General features: G+C 40.4%; 1 non-coding gene across 1 annotated transcript; it reads left to right on the forward strand.

The window, feature by feature from the left end:
- Positions 1 to 8,809: 8,809 nt before the first annotated feature.
- Trnaa-ugc (transfer RNA alanine (anticodon UGC)) lies at positions 8,810 to 8,881 on the forward strand. The gene has a single exon. It is a non-coding gene; the product is annotated as a tRNA-Ala (tRNA).
- The last annotated feature ends 2,403 nt before the right edge of the window (positions 8,882 to 11,284 follow it).

Consider the following 11,284-nt stretch of genomic DNA (forward strand, 5'->3'; position numbering starts at 1 on the left):
ACACAGGAGATTAGATATAATCTCCCCCTTACCAAAGTTCTCTTAGTACTCCTCGATTACTTGAATTGGCTTCTAGACTATTTCTCTCCCTAATATACCTGAAAATATCCTATTTCTCACCAAAGGATTCATGCTGCCTGTTCTAATAGAGACCTACACTCCACCAGATCCAAAGGGTTTCAGAACTTCCAACTGTTTCCTGTGGAAGTGTACTCACTAGTACATAATTGGGCCTCAGATCCTTCCAAAGTCCTGCCTCTGATCTCAAGTGGGTCTCAGATTTCATTTTTCCACAGGCATCTTCAAATATGCCTTTCTAACAAAGGAGGACATCACATGTCCTCCTCTGGTGCAGGGTTCTCAGACATTCCCCCCTATCTTTAGGACCTATAGTTTTCCATCCAACCAAAGGTACCTCCAGACCTCAGGGCTGTAAGTTCCAGAGCCACAAGCTTAGCAGTGCAGCCCAGAACAGAAGCTCACTGCCTCAAGGCAGAAACCAAATGATGTGTTCACCACATTTCATTCCTAGGACCTAGCAGCTGAACATATGCTTAAGAAGGGAACCATGTGGGACTGTCAGCCAGTTTTCTGATGATGCTCAGACTGCTGCACTGACTAGCACCACATTCTCTACAAGGAACCCATGTCTCTGAGGATGAGTATGCAAATTCAAAATCTACCCAACCAAAATGCTAGTTGACCTCTATAAAATGGTCACAGATTTCCACTCTCTTCCAAGAAACCCTCAACTACTTCAGCTCTGATCCTAGGGATCGTGATTTCTCCATGGTTTTGGGGGTTTCACTTCGTTCCCATACCCCTCGACAAGATCAGACTCTCACCTCTGACCCACTCATCCCTGGTCATACATCTCTGACTAGTCTTGAGGGCATTCAGGGTCTGTATATGAGGCCTTCAATAATGCCCACATTGTCTCTCACAATTACTCTTTCTGACTATGGGATCTTCAAACTCCACTCTGGCTAAGGAAACTTCACACAATCCTTTTTCATTAGATGGGGTCTCTGTAGTGATATCTTTATCCTCCGTGCAAACTCTGGTTACCTTCTGACCAAGCAGCTTTCCCACTTTGATCAAAATATGTAACACTACACAATGCGGACAAGAGGCCTTGATCATTCTGACTACTTATCGATATAGCATTCCTTCCCTCAGGTATGAGATCTCAGAGGAGCCGAAGAGGCTAAATACCATTCATCATCTTCAGAGCTTTCAGCATCAGGGAGTGGTCCCAACCCTTATGCCCAGACATGGATGGGAACACAAACCTGCTGCTGCATGCAACCTTACTGCAATCACTACATCATTCCTTTGCAATTTCTGTCACATTATATTGTGATTACACTTTTCATATAGATTAAATCATTTTAAAACACATATCTGAAATGTTACTGATTTCAACCTGCTTTATGCCTGGTTTTGTTATTGAGTGCTAATTTGCGGACTTAATTCAAGTGGTCTGTATAGATAACTAAAGCACAGTAAATCACTCTTCATCTCAGGCTACTATTCCATGCTTGAATGTTTGAAAGAAAAAAATACATGAAACATGTTTCACCACTTCGCACCTTCTCTAAGTAATCTGTGGATGAGTGAATGAGGAGTGATGATGAACATATTTCTTTTACTGGCATACCAAGAACATACTCTGTGGTTAATGGTAAGTTGACAATGTGATGCAAAGAATAGTCACCAACTCATTTCTTTATGATGTATAATGGAAAATACATTTGTATACACATTTAATTCTGTAAATGGATGCATGATCAAAATATCTATGATGGTCTTGTGATCTTAACCTAATATACTTTAGATATTTAATTTTCCCTCTCAACGGAATACATTTAGTATGTGTGAGAAAGATACTTCATGATTTTTCATATAAGATTATATAACTTTTCATACATTAAATATGAAGTTCGTTGTAGAAAGTTCTTAAACCAAGCATTTACTCCATATTTCAATTAATCTGTTCTTGAGTCTATTAATATGTGGCCCTTGGGAATAATATCCCCAAAACTCCATTGCTAATACAGCCATAACACAAACTTTGGATACTGACAGAATCCTTGGAGTGTTTACATAAAAATCACAAAATTTTTGTTTATATTCTTTCTGGAATATGTTGTTCTACAATCCAGAATGTCTTTTGCATAATTTTTAAATCAGTGTTTCCGTTGCTTTGCTGTACTTACAAGAGTTGCTATAGAATGACTGCTGCTTTAGGGGAGTTAAGTATTTTGTTAGGGAGATATAACCAGAAACTCTAAATAAAACTTTCTGACTGAGTGATAGGTACATTTCATTGCCTATATTCAAAGTTAATTTATCATTGAACCATACCCTTTGTTTACTGGAAAAGAAAAAGTGGTTTGCTTTTTATGGCTGGGTCACAATTGTATAGTAAGAAATGTTGTAACCTTTATATCTCAATTTAACATGTCCTTTATTTGTATTATAGGAAATTGATGATTTTGGAAAAAAAAACACATGTATTGGAGCAGAGGTTGTATGACAAATATATTCAGCAGCACCAAATACCTTCTGCAGAAGAAGTGTGTGTGGGAACAGGACTCCAGTAAAAAAAGCTGGGTCTGCAGAAAGTGATTGACTGACTGGAAAATTTAGTGCTTTGGAGGGACAAGGACATTTTTCTCTGTGTAGGTCATTAAGGTTAAATTATGACCTCATGACATTCACAGTCAGATGCCAGCATATGTTAGAAGGACATGTGGTATACAACTTTCTACCCTGCATTGCTTGCCTAGTGTCATAATGTTGAGGCCTAAAGACTCCTGTGGGATCTGGAAAGGACTAATAAGTTAGTTAAATCAATTATAGCTGTGATGATATCTTTTCAGTGTTAAAATTCTATTGCTACTTCTTCAAAGGTGATCTGGTGTTTAGTACATTGCTTCTATGCTCCATATTGATTTATATCCCTATGGCTCAGAATACCCATATTTTCTCACACTGTACCCACTGGTATTGCCATTCTATAGTTTGAAGCTCAGTTTGACCAGTATTGGCCAGTGAATTCATGGTGTCTTCCTCTGATGCCTCTGGAGTATTTCTGAGTCTGAACATTTCATCTGTGTCTTTGTATAGTACAGGAAAGGCGGGCTCCTGGAAATGTAATGGTAAATGGACACAAGCTCACACTTCCACTTTCGTATATATTCCCTGTCATTGCTGGGTGTGTTCAGGGTTATCAACTAGGAAGAAGAAAGGATCCTGTATTCCTTCTAATGAAGTAGTCTGGCCAGACAAGCCACCATCATTCCATCCTCTGGGATTTAGCTGCTTTCTCCTTCTGGTTTCCTCTACTCCATGTTTATTTCCTGTGTGTTACCTTCCAGTGTGACAGAGAAAGGTTGATCTCTGTATCCCAGAAGCATGAGCTCATTGAGAAGATTGCAGTGTTCTGTGGAGATTCCCCGGTCCGAATGTATGTATAGAATGTGTGTTTGCTCTGGGAAGGCTTTTTCTCTTCTACCATCCTATCCTAATTAACAGTTATTCATATCCTGTCTCATGTTCATCAGCAGTCTTTGAGTTAAGTGTGATTCCATGTACAAAACACTGTGCCAACTCAAAAGAAGGGGGACAAAGACTCTCTGGAGAATTCTTTACAGCAGGTGTCCATGAACTCAAGGGTAGTTACTAAATTAGTGGTCCTCACATGTGGTGTGTGCTGCATGTCTAGCTCTTTCTGGTGTCATTCTTAAATTGTTCCTTCACAATCTTCCCGTGGAAAGTTGAGTTCTTAATACCACCCTTTATTCTCCACATGGGAAGTACTTCTAACTACTTGCCAAGGAAATCTTTGGGATCTCATATTGAACAACACACACACACACACACACCACACACACAACACACACCACACACACAAACACACACAGTTAAATTGTAATTGCCTTGCTACCTCAAAGGCAATTCTAATGCACTCATAAATCTACCCTTGATACTCCATGTCCATATCAAGGAAGTGGCCAGTGGCACTTACCAGAAATTTCATATGGCTCTTTGGCCTTATCTACTGAACCTCCTATGTCCATCCATCATTCACCCCCATGTCCTTGTGATTCCTTTCTCCTCCCTCTGATGCCTAGCATTTGCAACTCTGTGGTCCTGACCCATCTCTCTTTGCACAGTTATTGAACCCTGGCATCTTTATTGATAACCAAAACCCCATGGGAACAAAGACCTTTAAATTTTGGAACACATTTCCAAGTTGAATTAAGCATTAGAACCAGTCTCCAACAACGATGTAATAGTAAAGTCTCCAATTCATATAATCTGTATTTTTTAGAGAACAATATCACATCATACACAACCACCACATATAATCACACCAGACCATAGCACATCACCACACACCATAGCGCACCAGAATGCACCACAACACACCAGAGCATATCACTGCAACACATTACAGCACACTGCATCACACTATAGCACACCCATGCACACCACACTACACCACACAGCACTACAGTATATACATTCTTGCTCCAAACAACACACAGATTGATATAAAGAGCAAATAAAATTTGTACATTGTTAATGCATTTTCTTCAGTCTTTATGTTGTACTGTCTTCCAATATTTCTCTTTTCCCTCTGTAGACTTGTCTCTCTTTAAGAACTTCCTTTTGTCCTTGATGAAACTATGTGTCATGTTAACAAACCAGTTTTTCTTTGTATTTTGTGTGTTAATTCCTTAAAGTCCTAAAGAATAATTATCTATACATAGAAATTCAAGGTGGACAGCTGGTTATTTCAACATTTGCTGTGTCCACATTCTATGGACTATGTGACTTCTTGAAATAAAATGTTGTGTGTGTGTGTGGTGTGTGTGTGTGTGTGTGTGTGTGTGTGTGTGTTCTTCTACCTGAAACAGGGTAGAACTTTTAACTTTAAATTTACTCCAAAATTTTCAGCATATCTGTTTTTCTATTGTGTGTCGTTTCACACCTAAATGTACCTTCTGCTTTAATGTCACATATTTTATTGTCCTCTCTCTTTCTATCCTCCTCAAATCTTGTCTACTTCTGTAGTGGTCCACTTCTTGATTCATGACCTGCAAAACACACACAGACATACACACAGACATACACACACACTCGTCCATACACACACTGAAGCCACACTCACAATGCACATATAGTTCTTCACTCAATAAACGAGAAAAAACATGCAGCATTTACTTACTGAGTGTGTTTTATCAGTGAGCATTTTGAAAGTTAAGCCCTGCACTACATTTATTTCTGTATAAGATCATTATTCTTTAGATATTTTTCACTTTTGTCTCATATGAAGTTAATGTTGCTGTGATAAAAACACAATGGCCAAAAGCAAGTTGGGAAGGAAATGTTTGTTGGCTACACTTCCACATCACTGTTCATCATCAAAGGAAGTAAGGGCAGGTATCAAACACAGCAGGAACCTGGAGCCAGGAGCTGATGCAGAAGCCATAGAGGGATGCAGTACTGACTTACTCACATGTTCAGCCTGCTTTTATATGGAACCCAGGACCACCTTCATCAATCACTTACTAAGAAAATGCTCTACAGTCCTGCCTACAGCATATTCTTATGGAGGCATATTCTCAGTTGTTTCTCTGTCCTCTTCTGATGACCCTGCTTTGTTGTAAAGATGACAAAAACCAACCATCATGCATGTGTGTGTGCTATTTCTTACTTTAGTGTGTATTCTTTTGTGGTTGGTTTTCTTTACATAGACTTCTAGCTGGCCTGGAATTCACTATGTAGTGCAGGATGACCTTGACCATCTTGTGATCTTCCAGTCTCTGCTCCTGATTGTGGAAGTCATTATAGTCACACACCATGCAATCTTCTTGGAGTTGTTTTTCTAACACAATCACTTTCAGTTTCACATTTAAATAGACACTTTTGTTACAGAGGGGACAATTTGGAGGTCTTTTTATTCTTAAGAATAAGCTATCATTTTGCAAAGAAGAGCTCAACAATTAGACAGGCTGTAAGTTTGGTAGCTTTCAGGAGAGGAGAGAGGGGTAGGAGAAATAGAGAAAGCCCATCCCTTTGGAGTCAGGGTACAAGAGAGCAGGAAGTTTCATCAGTTGAGTCAGTAGTTTACTGGGCTGTAGGTAAATGATTGGCATGCCTAAGCCCTTCATATAAGAAGAATTCCAGAGTGTCAGAACAGGCAGGCTCAGGATTCTCACTGGTGTCTGAAAAAGAAAAAGGAGAAAAAAACAGACACATTGACTTAGAATTTTAAAGAAGATTAAGGAGCAGGGAGGATGGGCTTTTATAACTTGCAGATGATTCAACAAGTAAAATGTGTTGTTTCAAAGGCATGCATGCTTCAAGATCTGAGTTCAGAGCACACAAATCATGGAAAAGCCAGATGTGGCCCCACAATCTATAATCTCAGGATTCCAACAACAAGATGGGTGACAGGGGCATAAGAAATCACTAAAAGCTGTGTGCCACATACCTGGGATGTGCTGTGTGCGTGTGGCAGTATAAAAGCAGCAGAAAAAGAGAAACCCTGACTCTAAGATTGAGGATAGAACTAAATCTAAACTAAAATTGTCCTGTGACCTCCACACTTGCACTATGCCATTTAAATGCCTGTACACACACACACACACACACACACACACACACACATGGATATCATTGATAGAGGATGCACATGTATATATCTTCTGTACATAGTGACAGTATTGACTGGTTCAGTTTCATGGAGCAAATGAGTGAGATGGACAAATGGATTCCCTCTGTGTGCTCTGTGTTTGCATGCATGTGCGTGTGTCATACTAGCTTCTACCAGCTTCATCATGTCTATTCTTTATAATACTTAGACAGGATGGGTTCCAATCTCGGCTTTATATTAGATATACCTAGATACTAAGTTTTATATGCCATGAGAATATAATCTTGCCCATGCTCTTCCCCTCCCCACCATACAGTACATCAGACCTGACTTGCACTGATGTAGTTCTTATGATACCCACAAGGTGGCAGCACTATATTATTACAATTTAATGAAAGGGGCTGATATTTTCAGAGTAGCAAATATCCCCAAGTTAATGTATTTCTAGTGTGTGGGAAGCTTTGTGGGTATACTAGAGCAGTTCCATTCATGCATTACCACAAATCTTGTGCTCAACATTTCACTTCATCTCCACTCAGTGTAAAATGAGCAGTTCAAAATATATATACAGGGCATTTTATGGAGAATATGGTATCCATAGTGGGATTGAATTCTGGGGCTCTCAGGTGTGTTTCCCACATATTCCAACCCCTCTCCAGAATACTACGTATGGCTACTTAGATCCCTCCCTGTCAGACACCTTCACTCTCTGTCAATCATTAGCCTAGCACTATGTTCCTTGGTGACTTTAAGAGCATCCTGGGTTGTGGTCTGTTTACTATAATTCTTTCATGCTGATCATTTTAACAGGCAAAGTTGAAATATTTGTTCATGGTGGATTAGGTTTTATGTGTGTGTGTGTGTGTGTTGTGTGTTGTGTGGTGTGTGTGTGTGCCTGTGCTTGTGTCTGTGCCTGTGTGCATGGATGTCCAAGGGAATTGGAATATATGCCTTTGTTTATACAAATGAGTGTATGAGTGTGTGTTTGTGTGCCTGTGCATGGTATGTGAGTGCCAGTTTGCATGCTCATTTCGGGGGTGTTATGTGCCTATGTGCATTTTTGTATACGAATGAGTGTATGAGTGTGTGTCTGTCTGTCTGTCTGTCTGTCAGGCTGTATATGTGTGTGTGGTTCATGTGCACGTTTACATTCATGTGAAGGCCACAAAGGACTTTGGGTGACTTACTCTATCATTTTCTGATTTATTCACTTGGGAAAGTTCTGTCACTAGACTTGTAACTAGGCTGGAAGGCAGCAGGTCTCACCCGAAATCATCTTCACAGCAGAGGGTTAGAGTTGTATGTGTCACTGTGGCCAGCATTTGTGCCTTTGAAAGTCCTGGGGGATGGGACAGTCCTAGAGTACAGGATTAATGTAGGAGACTTGTCAGGAAAAGCATATCCTTATCATGAGCAAAATGATCCTTATGACAGGAACAGAAATCTTTCTCTTAGTTTATGCTTTAAAACTTGCAGATAGGCAGGTAGAGACATTTAAGGAAAACTGATCTACATTTGTTACAGTCTTTGTAACCAGGATATTCTGTTTTTTTTAAATTGGGTATTATATTTACATTTCAGATTTTATCTCCTTACCCCACTTCCCCCCACCACCCAAAAGCCTCCTATCCCATCCTTCCTCCTCATGCTTCTATGAGGCTGTGCCTCCACCTACCCCCTCCCCACACCCACCTCCTTACACTCACATCCCCCCCACTCGGTGTTCAGCCTTCATGGGACCAAAAATCTCCTCTCCCACTTATGCCTGACAAGGCCATCCTCCCCTACATATACAGCTGGAGTCATGGGTCCCTCCCTAGTGTACCCAGGCTGGTGGTTTAGACCCTGGTGTGATGTTACTAACCCTGCAGAAATACATTGTAATTACTTTGTCATGATAGTCCAGTTATTGTAGGAGTGCCATGTTTGAAAGAAGATAAAATTTGTTTCTATTCATATAATTTTTTCATTCATAAAGATTGGTTTCCTATAAGCAATAAGGTAAAAATCCCATAAAAGTAGTAAACAAGAATTCATAAATGATCCTGAAAGAAATGATTCAGATCCCTTGAGGCTGTAGGAAGGCAGTTTCCAGAATTGTGGCTTGATATAGGCTTTGATGAGGGTCTGGGTAGACATGGGGATGTAGCTCAGTGGTAGAGCACATGCTTTGCATGCATGGGGTCCTGGGTTTGATTCCCGGTGTCTTCACACTTTTACATTTTTCTTGTCATGGACTTTTTTTTTTTACATAGGGTGTCACAGCCTGGAAACATTTCCATGGAGACGTCCATAAACTGGTGAGTATGATAAAAGAGCTCATCTATGTCCATGACAACAGCGTTCCTTTAGAACCCTGATGACATTTCCACGGAGCCTTCCATAGTCTGGGGAGTACAGCATGCTCAAGCCTCCAGGAATAGGTTTTGGTCACAGCTTGACCAAAGCTCTGCTTTCATGCTGGTGGCAGTTGCCTAGAGGATGTGCTTTCTCAGAGTGGTGATAGATAACAAGGGTGAATGAGTTCTGCTTTAAGAAAAAGAAAGGAGGGGTGGTGGAGCATTCCTAGGTACTGAGCAGAGAGAGGAGCATTATGGTTGTCATAGTACCTGGGGTCTTTTGGAGACCTTCAATGGAGACCTAGTTGATGCAGTGAGAGAAGCATTCTCTCTTACCAAGATTGTGGGTTCCCAGAGATGAACACTTCAGTCTCCCTGAGGGTGGGAAGACAGATGCAGGGATCCCAGACCAGAGTTTGGCTCACTTCTACCTTGGGATTTGTGGCTAGTGAGTCCCCTCCAGAAAGAGAGAGACATAGGGCAGTCTGCCTCTCAGAGGGTGCTGTTCTGTACCATGATGCACAGGTGCCATTTCCGGGAGGGGAAGTGAGGAAGGGGAGATAGGAGAGAACAGAGTGTGTACACTGTGCTCCCAGTATTCCCCTAGTGAAACCGGTATGAGAGGTGGGACATTAGGTGAAAATTCTAAACAATAGTCTATGATGGTCCTGTATAGATGTCTCAGATGATTATTTACATATGCAGTTGGCTAGAATACTTTTCTTTCCTTCTTTACTAATTTTTGGTGGTGTTGGGTTTTGTTCCTTTGTTTTTTTTTTTTTTTTAACTTCCAGGTTTGCTTTGTTTGAGACAGTATCATGGTGTCCTAGCCTGGCTTAGAACTCTAAATGATCCTCCTACCTCAGCTTCGTGGTGATGGGGTTATAATTGTGGAAAACCTATGTGCTTTGGATTAACCAAATTTTAAGAAATTTTAAGTTGTCAGTTATTGTGGTACCCACTCTACAAGTAACTCTGGTTTCCTCAGAAGCCCCAGCCATGCTGCTGTCTCCATACCTGACTTGTTAGTGTTGCTAACAAATCCTTATAAAATGAGCAATCTTACTCAATGCCCCAGTTCACACAACAGCCCATGTGCAACTTTTCACATTTTTCAATTTCTGTTTACTGCTTGAGTTTTGGAAGCTTTTTGGCAAGTTCCAGAAAAGTTGCTACTGGATATGAACTGTTCAAACTTTTCCCCTAGTCATGGACTGAAAGCTTCTCATTTTGTAACCAATGGAAACTTTTATATTTTATAGATTTCACCTTCTCCAGTTCTCCAATTTTGGTTTTTCCTTGCTGTTTTGTCTGTGAAATATTCATGTAGCACCACGTGATAGAGACTGTTTTTTTTCTGTGTTGTGATATATACTTTATTTGATAACTGTGTACTTCCAAATTTATATTTTAATATTTATTATATTTTATGGGAGTGTTGTATCTTCATGTACACCACCATGCCAGAGGCAACAGATTCCCTATAGATGGTTGTGAGTCACCATGTGGTTGCTGGCATTTTAATTCAGGACCCGTGGAAGAGCAGGCAGTAATCTTAAACACTGTGCCAACTCTCCATGACCAGTATTTATATTTCTGGGTTCGCATATGTGCTTAACTCAGCACTGTTCTCAGACAGACAATCCTTTCTGCATCAAATTGAAATTGCATTCTTATCAAATATCAGTTGTCCAGGATGTCAGGCATAGAACACATGCCCAAAATCCCAGCACCTGGAGGGGTTGTAGCAAAATTATATTCAGGTCTTCTCAACCCAGTCTACACACAAGCTTGATTTGAGCATGGGATTCACTAAGAAATGTTCCCTCAAAATAGGCAGTTGTCTATAAAGTGTGAGGTAACTATGACTGTTGATTTCAGTCTTTCTGGACTTATCCACCTTGTTCCAATAGCATTCAGGCTTAGTAATCTTACTCCCATATGGAGGTCTCTTTTCAGGCACTGTTCTTCTCTGTCTTTGTTCTGTTTCTTCGCTTCATTCTTCTATACATATATCTGTGAGGTTTGGAATTAGTAAACCCAATTAAAATAAATAGTATTATTCATATTATTGTTTGCATTGAACATGTAGAACATTTTTTAAGCAATAGAGATCTTACCAATAATGAATTGTCAGACTGATGAGCATATATTGTGGGGAAGAAATCTCACAGGCGGGGGGGGGGGGAGGGAGTCTGGTGGCGGCAGGATCACAGGGTGAGTCAGGCATCAGGGTCGGGACGGGCTCCCACATCGCCAGCAGAGGATCCCAAAT

The sequence above is a fragment of the Arvicanthis niloticus genome (genome assembly GCF_011762505.2).
Source record: "Arvicanthis niloticus isolate mArvNil1 chromosome Y unlocalized genomic scaffold, mArvNil1.pat.X SUPER_Y_unloc_8, whole genome shotgun sequence".
Lineage (NCBI taxonomy): Eukaryota > Metazoa > Chordata > Mammalia > Rodentia > Muridae > Arvicanthis > Arvicanthis niloticus.